The sequence below is a fragment of the Dysidea avara genome, chromosome 5 (assembly GCF_963678975.1).
Source record: "Dysidea avara chromosome 5, odDysAvar1.4, whole genome shotgun sequence".
In the NCBI taxonomy this organism is placed as follows: domain Eukaryota; kingdom Metazoa; phylum Porifera; class Demospongiae; order Dictyoceratida; family Dysideidae; genus Dysidea; species Dysidea avara.
The window spans coordinates 25613828-25625725 of NC_089276.1; the positions used below are offsets into that span (position 1 = coordinate 25613828).

At 36.0% G+C, this 11898-nt stretch overlaps 1 long non-coding RNA gene across 1 annotated transcript; it reads left to right on the forward strand.

Annotated features, from left to right (window-relative positions):
* The first annotated feature begins 558 nt into the window (after window positions 1-558).
* LOC136256759 (uncharacterized) lies at window positions 559-11622 on the forward strand. The gene is made up of 3 exons (XR_010701633.1): window positions 559-629; window positions 7936-8001; window positions 11352-11622. It is a non-coding gene; the product is annotated as an uncharacterized lncRNA (long non-coding RNA).
* Window positions 11623-11898: the final 276 nt, after the last annotated feature.

Here is an 11898-nt window from a genome sequence, read left to right on the forward strand (position 1 = left end):
GATGTGCGGGTGTTCAACCCTCTGGCTGCTTCTAATGCGTCCTCATCACTGGCCTCCTGTTATCGGAGGCACGAGAACATTAAGAAACGTGCGTATGCTCAGAAAATTCGTGAGGAGGAGCATGCCTCTTTTACCCCCCTGGTAATGTCTGCCTCTGGTGGTCTGGCTCATGAGGCTTCTGTTTTTTATCAACGCTTGGCTCATCAACTTTCAAATAAGTGGGGCGATGATTACTCTGTTGTCATGGGGTGGTTAAGGTGCTGTCTATCTTTTTCTCTCTTGCGGTCCTCCATACAATGCATCCGCGGAGCCCGCTCATCCATCGGTCACTATGTTAAGACTCCCCCAATTGTGGAGCTGATTCGGGCAGAGTCTCAGTTTGCCGTGGACTAAGAAAGTCTCGGTTTGTCCAGCACAGGCCATTTATGTGCTGGGGGTGGTAGGCAAGGGCAGTCCATCAAGCCCGGGAAAAAAAAAAAAAGCTATTCCCACAATTAGTAGAACTCTACTTCGTTACTAATGACAACCAACAAGAACCCACAATCGATTCTTAAATTCGTTTTATCTTTCTTGGGGTACGTTTGATTACCTGCTGGAAGTGCCATCGATAACTTGTCAGTACAGCAATGGTAAGCTGCAAGCTTCAATTTGAGAAAGCATTCCGTTCCGTAGTTTAGTCCATCATTCCGTTCCGTTCCATTCCGTAGAATAGACCCTACCGAATTTTACAGAGGAATCCCTTTGAATCATGCTGAATCATTTGTAGAGGCTCTGTCAGTATTGTGTTGGACACTATCCTCTCGATTATTAACTCTTGATATTACTGCATCCTGATTTAGCGAACTGAATTATTTAAACTGCTCTGACTGCGTATACTTTTGCAATGACTTCCATTGTTTTCGCGCCGGCAGATTCCTCGTTTGATAGGCAGGCCCAAAACAATCGTGAAAGTGGCTTTTAACCGCAATATACAGCTATATATAAACTCCCCTGGTCTATCAACCCGCTTCACACAGATCACGAATTCTTGCATCGCAAACAGCAAATATTTTCCTGGAATAGCTAGCTATTCAATTATATATAAACTTCAAGTGGTGTTTGGCGGCATCGTGGTTAACTTCTGAGTAGCTATAAAGACCAACGTCCAGACGATACACGTTATAACCTTCCTGTTGCTTCTTTTTTTACCTCAAGGCAAACAGAATGATGTTGGCTTTCCTAGCAGTATTGCTGGTGTTGATGAAGGTCAGTGCACCAGCTCCAACGAATAATGGACCTCCTCCTACTCCATATTATGCAGTACTATGGACCCCACTGTGGCCAGTTTGGCTGAAGGCTGTGATATCTCTACTGATTCTGTAGCTGCAGTGTCTACCGGTCAGTATGATGCATTGACATCTAGTGTACAGAATCTGTACAACCTCTCCCAGTGGTTACACGAAAATAGTTTAAACTATTATAATAAGGTATGCTTTTGAGTCTATATAGATGTGTACAGTCGAGCCGGACTTATAATACCATGTTATGTCAATTTCTGTTATGCTACATAAGCTGGTGTGTAGCAATCAAATTTATTTTTACTGTGATAATTATTAACTCATGAAAGATAGAACACTTTGTCAGGGCTGCCTACAGGGGGGGGGGGGGGGGGGGCAACTGGGGCATTTTGCCCCGGGCCCCAGCCTGAAAGGGGCCCCATGAAGGGCCCCCTGAATACCTGTTTAAAAGATCGATATACTCTAATAGAGCAGTCGCAGTATTCTTCAGAGGAGCAGTGTAGCAAGTTTATAAAATAAGGAGATATGGTTGGTGAGGGGTAGCTATTGTCATTGTTAGCATGTAATGATTATTTTTTTTTTTTGGTCTTCAACTTACAGCTTGGGTGAAGTTGTGATTCAGAATGGAAACCTCCTTGCCCCTGGGCCCCCACTTTAACTCTTTGCCCTGGGCCCCTTAATTTCTCTGGGCAGCTCTGCACTTTGTTCAAAGCGTTGTGGGTTCATCTTTTGAGAAATTAACAAAAAAAAAGTGATACTATGTGTTAAGTGGCCCATTTGCTTTTCATAGATTTATTGAATTAGTTTAAACAAAACTACACATTTTAATATTCTAAAATGCTGTGCAGCTCTGCATACAAATATTTTTTGACATCAGATGCAGGACATCTTATCCAGGTGGCAAGGTTGGCACCTGCTATGCTATATAAGTTCAAAAATGGATATGAATAGTGGCTTATATAAGGTCACAGCTCACTGTGACACATTCATGGTCTATTTTTTATTATTATTTTCCAAAAATGTACAGCCTCAGCTGGAAGATTAATGCACATAATTATGAAACATGCATACAAAATGTTTTACAATATGATTGATTAAGACATTGCATGCCTATACATCTAGCTGGAACAGCTCTGCAAACCAACTGCCATATGCAACCCAAGACAAATTTTAGTGTGATACAATTGTTGTTGCTGATGTTATCTCGACTTTGGCTTTTGTGACTATGCGGTTATTTTTTTCCTAAAATAAAACCTGTATGACACATTTGGCCATCTTTGCATGTCAGTATCCAACAATCTTATATCTATGCAGCAGATTAGCTATAACATCTTTTCTTGAATTACAAGTCACCAAGTTGGTGCTTTCAGAAAAGTCATGTGACTGATTTTTACATGCTGCATGTGGACAAAATTATGAAGTGGCAAAATTTTATTCTTTTACAATTAGTTTTGGGATCTTTAAATAGGTATTTGTGCTATTCATAGCCTTAAAGTATTTGCAAATAATAATTACTTATTTTCAATGAGTTGGTTAGATGGGCTATTAAAAACCACACTATGGTACTGCTCAAATGCAACATTGTCTCATGAGTATGCAAGCGATTAAAATTAAAGGCGTGGCACCCATTTTGCTTGTGAGTACTCATCCAAATGAGACAAGATGAATACTCATGAGTGAAGCAGGTGAAATGCCCTTGAATTAGCAAGTTTTTAATCACTCTCACGAGATGATGTTGCATTTGAATGCTACCATATATGCTGTAGTTAAATGTTGTGGTTCCAAACATTGCATAATACTTATTGGTAATTGCTGTTCAATTTGTAAAAAGTTGTACTGGAGCTACTACTGAAAGTTGTTCCAGTCTTGAGAATTCAATGTCCCAGCTATGCAGCTCTTATCTATAGACTGCAGGATCAATTCACCACCTGAACTTACATTTGATATAGTTTTCCTGTTCATATAAGGCTTTCACCCTTTAGTGGGTTACTGATAAATGCATTGTTGGTTTCATAACTTCAGTACTGATCATCTAATTTGTGTTATAATTTATATTAATATGTGGGCTGCTATATAGCAACCATTTTGTTCCCATCAATAGTTTTTGCCGTACATTTTTGAAATGTTTATTTTTAGATGAGTGGAAATAGCATCACTGACAACATACATCATACAGTCAGGCAGTTCTGTATGGCTGGTGCCTTCAGACAAATGTAACTCAATAACAGCTAATGTTATGAGCTTGATTTTTATTGTTAAACGTCATTCCGTTTCTTCTCACTAGCAGCACATGGTGTTGATTTGTGATAGCGCACATGATGGCTTCCCTACGAACATAGATTGAAGTATAATGCCATTTCATTTGTTCAGTGATTGATATACCTGGGGGGGATGTTCAAATGAAAACATCAGGTATCATATTTTGGAAACCAACGGTTAAAATATGTTATAGTGCAAAGGAATACCAGGATATTGAAAGAAAGGAAGTTTATTCTGTAGGATTACAGTTAAAGTCTGTAATGTAGTCAGACTAATTCCTTTTTTGAATTTGACTAATTCCTTGTTTCAGTTTATCTTTAAATTTACCTTTATTTGTTTTGCCAAATTTTCTTAAACTGTGCTGTAGTGTATATGCATCTTTAGGGAATCCTCAACCTAAGTTTTTCATAATTTCTTTAAAAAGAGTTACTGTGGTTCGTCTCTCCATCATGAAATTTGTGTCCAAACCTGACCCAGTGAGTAAAGAGTAGCTATTTTATCATGTAAACAACCACATATTCATGGCTCTTTTCATTATTTTATATTCAAATATTAATTCTGAGAATTATTATGATGGGGTTTAAAACTGGCTTGTGTACATGCTTCATTTTCTGGTGTGCTTTTATATATGTTTTTCAAGTATAAACCACCATTAATGGTTATTTCACATTCACCATCCATGGAGACACCATTATATTGCCATAATGTAATCAGTGGTAGACTGAGATAGTTGTATGCATTTTCTTGCAGAGACTGCTGTGCATGCAATTCAAAAATGTATTACTACAGTGTAATACAAGTTCCACCAATTCTGTTTGTTGTGTTAAGTGTTGAAGTATACAACACGAATAACTTCTTCTACAATTTTATTTATAATGATGTGATATTTTAAATACATACTGTGAGTCCATTTATAGCTACATACATAAGTGTGGTACATGTTGTTCACACACTGCATGTGTACAAAGATTCATATAACCATCAATCAAAGTAACTAAATGCCCCTAGTCAAGTGGTAGCCATTATTACCTCACTTTTGATAACCATTAGGTTGTGTAGGCTAACAGCAAACACATGGCTAGCATGCATGATTTAAAAAAACAGTATTGAAGTATCAATGTACAAGCTGAATGCCAAATACTTTATTGAGAGTATTTATTCCAGCCGTACTTCCATCATTTTTAATCTTTGTCTGCAGCAAACAGTTATAAGTTCTGGATTTGTGTACTCACTTGATACAAGCAAGCGAAGCTATGCACACATTGATTAATATGCAAAATGGGCCAAATTGAATATCAAGCTGTTGCTGTAATGAACAACTGGACATCACTACAACATACTGGGATTAGGGTTGTGACAACTAACCCTGCAGTGTTTCTTCACATGTATAGTAGTATAGCTGCAAGCATCCACATACTTTTTATATTCTTTTGTTGTTTGTCTATGCACTCTTACTTTACATATATACAAACTGTTTCAGTGTAAAATAGCCACTTGAATGGTGTCACTTTAGATTGTTATGCACACAGTCTACTAACTATTTGGTTGATTGTAATACATATGGTTTTGTTAGATTACGATAATCCCTGTTGCTAGCAGTACAATATGATATTGATATTGAAAGTGTTTTGTATCTTAATGTATAATATATGGAAGCCACTAGTGTGTACGATGCAACATTGGGTTTTTTGTATTAGGAAATGAATCTACCAACTATTTGTAATCAAGTTGTTTCTGGCTTGCTACCTGACAAGTACTCTATCATATATTCCATTCACCATTGTAAGCGGTTATTGAATCCTGTGAAGCTATATATAGCTTATTCTTTTTGTGGAGATTTTCTTACTGTTGATATCCTTGTGTTTACATTCCTGTGGATGTCATTGTTGAATTCTTCCTTGTAGTTCAATGTAAAACCACACCAAAATCCTCTGTTGTGGTATGTAGATCATATTTAGTATTCAATTGGCTTTGTGGGCCACACAACATATCGTGTGTCATTTAGTATCAGACAATACTTTATGTTGTTTTTTGGAATCCCCGTTTTCAGTTTGGTGGCTCTAATATAATTGTACTCTGGGGTGAGAATGTAGTGCTGTGGTGTTAACATGTTGGAGGAAGTTTTAATGATGGTTTATTATATATATTAGTTTATAAATACCCACTAAGTAATTCATAAATAATGTTGCAGCTTAACGAGTCCTGTACTACAACAGAAACAGCTTTCTTATTTTTAAATGCTTGGCTTTATCTCCTGAAATGGAGTACTGTCAAACTTATGAATCATACATTCTTTATTGAATTCAAATGCTATATAACATTTCTATTAAATTGTGATAAGCCATGTATTAAATTGACAGTGATTAATAATAACTTAATCCTGTGCATCTATACTCAGCATGCTTTATAAGATATCAGTCTAAATCTGCAGTGTCTGCACCTACGTTTTTACTGTCCTGTATAAATGTAGTAGATACCACTAATGATGACAATATATCATTTTGTTGCATAAACCGTATGCATTTTTGCAGATGTCTCACTTATGTTTCCTCTTTAACATACCTGCTGATAACATAAATCTTCTGAAAAGAAATAGATTTTGTAGAGCCACAATTTTTCTTTCACAACAGCAACAGTTCTCTACCACAAAAACAGCAACAACAACAAATGTTTACATTGTTTTGAATGTGATACTACAGATCGTACTACACTTATCCATTTATAGACATATAGTACAATATTAATCCACCCACAAAACCATAAAATTCTTGTACATGTAGCCACACAACAATAATAACTAGTATCCAATGTCATTTAGAACTAACACCTGTTAATCTGTATACAGTTACTGTATTCTATAGTTCACTCTATTGCATTTCTACCATATAAACTTCAGTGTAAAACTAAAATTGCATTGATATCTTGTCTTACAATATCTTGGGTAATGACGTAATGGAACGTACATACATACATGCACGTTAAATAATATGTGTATCTTCTACTTTTCAAACTAGCAGTTGCTAGCACAAGGTCACTTGAGACCATGCACTGACTCCACCACATTGAGTAGATAGGCATAATGTGTTTGGTATTCACTTATGTGCCATGCATCATTGTAACAGGATGACACTTGTGTGTCATGGGACCACAACTACTTGATAGACAGCTTGGGAAATGGTAAAACTGAGAGTTTGTAAGAACTTCTTAAACCAAAATTTGGTTGATAATTGACAAATGCATGTGTGCTGGTCGGGTTCAGTATTTTTACCTACATTCGTGAAGGTGTTTAATAGATACCTTTATCAATGGATCTATTGGTAAGTAAAAAGAATTTTTTTTGCTATGAATGGTAGACTGAGACCATTCAAAGTAGGAATTATCAACCAGTGGTATACTTGTTATTGCCACATATATATTTTCTATACGTACATTGACATGTTGCTAATGTCACTGCACCTGAAAGCTTTCCCCTATCTAGCTATAGATTATGCTAACAATGTACAAGCTCACCAATTTCAGATCAATCACACGATTGAAATGCAAGATACAACCACGATCAGTTTTAAAAATCAATAGCACATACAACATCACCTTTATTAATACAAAAATAGCAAAACTACAAGTCTTTAGACTGGTTTTTGCTTTTATGCTTCTCTCAAAGACTAAACAAAAGAACCTGGCTGCCTTTGCCAATTTATTACATGGATGAATAATGGCACATTTGGAGCATCATGTAACAATGAGGTCATTTTATCAGTTAGACATGTTTCAGGCTCAGCACAGTTGTAAGGATCTACAAAACTTGAAGTTATATATTTCCAATGAGTACTTGCAACACTGGTATATTATTGGTCTTGGCCTTTTAAAATGATTTATCACCTTCTCTGCTCAAATGTAGCAATTCGTCTGTGTTACAACACAAACTTGCAACAGGAAGCACTTTTGTAAAATCCTTCTCTAGGGTTAAAATCCTATAAAAGAGGGCAGAAACCATCAGAATAGTTCAACAAACAAGTACAAGTTTACAGAGGATTTTTTACAGGAAATTGTAATGCATACCAGTTGATAATCAGTCATTTAGCTATATACATAGTAGTGTTTTTCTATACTGTGTGAACATATCAAGATACATACTTCTCAGAGATATAGATTTATAATGGAAAATATGTATATAACAGATTATGTTTTGCGGAGGAAATTGTACCATTCAGTCACAAATTACACCAACTGACAGATGTCTGAAGCTACCTGCTACCTTGTGATCATTATTTGGCCTCTGTTTTACCTGTATATATTTCCATAGCTACATTGTCATTACTGTCAATCACTTTAGAGTTCCATATGTGCATGTAGTTATTTTTTGTTGTTATTAATAACACATTGTATTAATCGTTTGTAGATTATCAGAGAAGGACTTGGTTGTATTAAAGATGAGAATCCAGCTGAAAAACCAATCAAGGAAGTGGTAAGTACCTATCACCATCCCCATTAGCTAGTTTTGTAAAGAATCATTAGTGCATCAAACAATTCTGATGACAATAACCTTATTCTTTATCTCTAAATATGGTAAAATTTAGTTGTAAAGAATCTTCCTAAATCCACACATATCCTTTTTTGGACAATGGTGGTGTGTCAGCAGGTTTGATACATGTATGTTACCGTAGCATGTCCAAATATGGCTATATTTATGCAGCAAGCTACAATATTGCAAATTAACTAAAGGTCTACAGGGGGTGTATAAACCTCATCATTGTAGTTGGTTGTGACTGAAAATGGATAGAGTGATAGTTCAGGAAATACCTTATCTGTCAGCACACCTATATTGTCTAGCTTCACAAGAACAAATTTGTCTATAACAGTTCTATTTCTTTCTACTGTCCATATATCAATATTTATAATTATTATTATCCTTCACATTTGGTAGCACAGAAACTGTATTGAAAACGGCTAATATTTCAAATTACAACAATTTTTGTTAATTATGATAGTATCCTATTGGTACTACTATTTCATACAAAATAATGATGTCCATGTTGTGGTTGTGATAATGTAGCAATCATTGTTACAGCTGCACATGAATCCACAATGGTGTACCTATATTATAATGCTTCCTGTAGGTAATTTAATTTAGGTTAAGCACTTTTATTATATGAATCGCGTGTGGTTATGTGTAGGCAGTAGCAACCTGTATAATATAGTGTGGATTTTGTTCATTCCAATATGTGTACAGTGCAAGCTTGTCTACTTCTTTGAATTCATTCTGCATGATATTAAGTTGTGTGAAGGTTTCCTATTGCATTCTTTAATAACCAAGCACCTTTAAAACTTACAACACACAATTCCTGCATACAGCATTCGACTCGAAGCACTCTTCTATGCAGAGTCTTGTTAGAAAGATGCTACCAACAATTTTCAGATGTGACTAAAATCACACAATAATCAGATTGAATTATACCAGTCCTACTGTATTTTATTCCTAAATATTAACTGACATACCAGCCTCAGGGTTGAAACTGCGCTGGGTCATCTGACTATCATTTTGGTCACATTTGTCAAGCAGCCTGATCCATTTAATAGAATATCTAAGTCTGACCTGACATGTGACAATGATTTTGCAAGCTATACTAGTGGAAATGCAGATATACTCAAAAACTTACAATGGTGCTACGTTCGCATATCAGGATCGTATGTTGCTGTCTGTAGGCATACATGAGCCACATCCACTCACTGATTGTGTAGTATATAGAGACGATCTTCCCTATTGTGTGGTATTCCATAAATGCAGGGGTCTTTTGTACAATGTCATGCTCAATAGTAATGCCACTGCCAAAATAGATGCACACTTCTGTTTTGATTAAACCGGGTCCCATTCAGATTGCTATTCAGACCAGTGGGTCAGCTGGGTCAGCAGTGGTGACACACTTTCAACAGTATAATGGGTCAGTGGGTATTTTTTCCACTTAACTTTTCGCCATCCATGTTTAAGTTTATGGCAGCCTTTTTTTGACTTGATGACATGCACCCCCAGTATTTCTCATTCTTCCCACTTTGCATTGTTGTTGGGTAGACAGGTTAATTCTTGTAGATGACTGACTCTGATTCCCTGAGCATACACGGATTAACTACAAGAATTTTAATTAAAGCCTCAAGACACATAGTCACATGCATCATACAACATACATATTACAACAATAACATTCAGGTCTCTACAATTGTTTACTAGGTTATTTGTTAAGTATAAAATATAATGAATATTCCTAGTAGTTTTCATCCACTTTTTGAACAGCTTCCATTGAGTTGCTTCTCTCTAGTTTTAAAATCACCTTGAAGGTTTTTAATGTGCATCTCAAGTGTTGAACTTACAATGTGCTTTAAAGGTATTAAATGCTCATATCAAATTATAAGCATCTGTGCAGCTTCTGCTTTTTATTGTTTGTGTATTTATCACCAAGACATGATTGTGCATAGTAAGTTTCTAAAGGTTCAGTATAACTAAAATGTACTGTAGGATGATTTAGCCATTATCAATAGCCACATCATGGCAGAGGCATAGCTGCAGATGACATAAAATGTTCAAAAGTGACTGTGAGGCTATAAGGGTTTCAATCATTGCCACGATGAACCTGGATTAACTGCTGACCAGGGAGACCAACTGACCTGAATAGTAACCCAGATGGGACCTGCACTTGGTGTTTCATTACAACAAGGGCATGCACCAATTGGGCACTATGTTGGCTACAATTAGTCTCGTATATAACAAGGATCAGTGAGTTGCTGTGGCTCTATGTAAGTATACAGGCAGATGACAAACAATTGTTACTGTTTGGCGATTTACACCATGCACATGTTTCAAAACTGCTCCCACACTTCAGCTCCAGTAGTGTCAACCTCCAGTTCAGACTGGTCACATAAGCCCCTCATTTATGAAATCTATAAGTACCACCCCAGGCATAAGACCTGGAGGACTATAATATGATTCACTGCATTCTTCATAAAAAAGATCACATCTTTTTGAGTTTGAATCACACTGGATCCAACCCAGCCCAAACACACTTTAAGACCCACACAACCCTATTGACCCAGATAATCCAGATAACCTGACCCATGTTTGTACATAATGTTTCTACTATCATGGACTCACACATTGTGATGATTAAACTAATAATCATATGTTACATGGTTGTTTCCACTGTATACTTTAACCTGTAGTCATTAGCTACAGGTGCTATATATATTTCCTATAATTAGGTTTCCACTAAAGTTAGCATATAAAGCTTCTATGCAATCGGATATGTTTAATAGCTTTAATTTAAAAACATATCAGTGAATACAGCATTTAAAATATCATTGCACAACAAGTGTTCATGCAGATGGCCTTTATTAAGACTTCTGATGAGCTCATTTTTTACATCAAGTTGGAAGTCCATTGAGATTACTGCTAGTAGATCAACTACATGGTTGTGTACTTTGTCTCTTCATTGCTATATTCACCAGCTAACTTCCAGCATAATGATACAATTATAATTTGTTTCTGTTATATTGAACTAGCTAGTTATTTCACTGTTAAACCATCCCAGAAAAAGAAGTTTCAAAGATGCATCCTTGTACAGTTTCAGGATAGTAATCTATAGAGTGTAAAACTGTAGCTATACACTTCACTTGTAGAGAATCCATTGAACAGTATATATACTGAATGTAATGAGTAATGTGTTAGCAGGAAAATCCCTATACATGTAGTGTTGGCTCAATAGGATATGATTGTGTTACTGTACCACACTAGTAAGGTCATTACAAGTTTCTACATGTGTTCTGTAGTTTGATGAGTGTCCAAAGCGATTTGTCAATTTGGCATCAACAGGATGGGACTACTACTTATTGGGAACTCATCTCTACGAAGACTTGATGCTACACCAGCTGAACAGAGCCAGTCTTTACATGACAGATTAAAGAGCGCTTGTCACAATGTAGCAACTTAGTAGCTGTGTATATATGTTATGATCCATCACCCCATGCATATACTATATACGTCAAATTTACCAGTTGTATACTGTTATTCTGTAGTCATTAGCTTTAGTTCACACAATTCTATTTTCACTTTATACCTTAAAAATACAAAATTGTATAATTACATTAAATGTAAGTGAGTAAAATAGTATAAAATCACACAATAAAAAAATCACTGGTCATGTATTCATCTGAAAATTAAAATGTTTTAAAAAAAACACTTCTCAGTAGCTATTAGTAGTGGCACCACTTGTTATCAAAAGTAATTTTAGCTTTTATTGAGGAAAAACTGTACGAACAGTAATGGGTGCTGTCATGACATTGTCTTTCTTGTGGTGATTCTTTTAATAACTGTGTA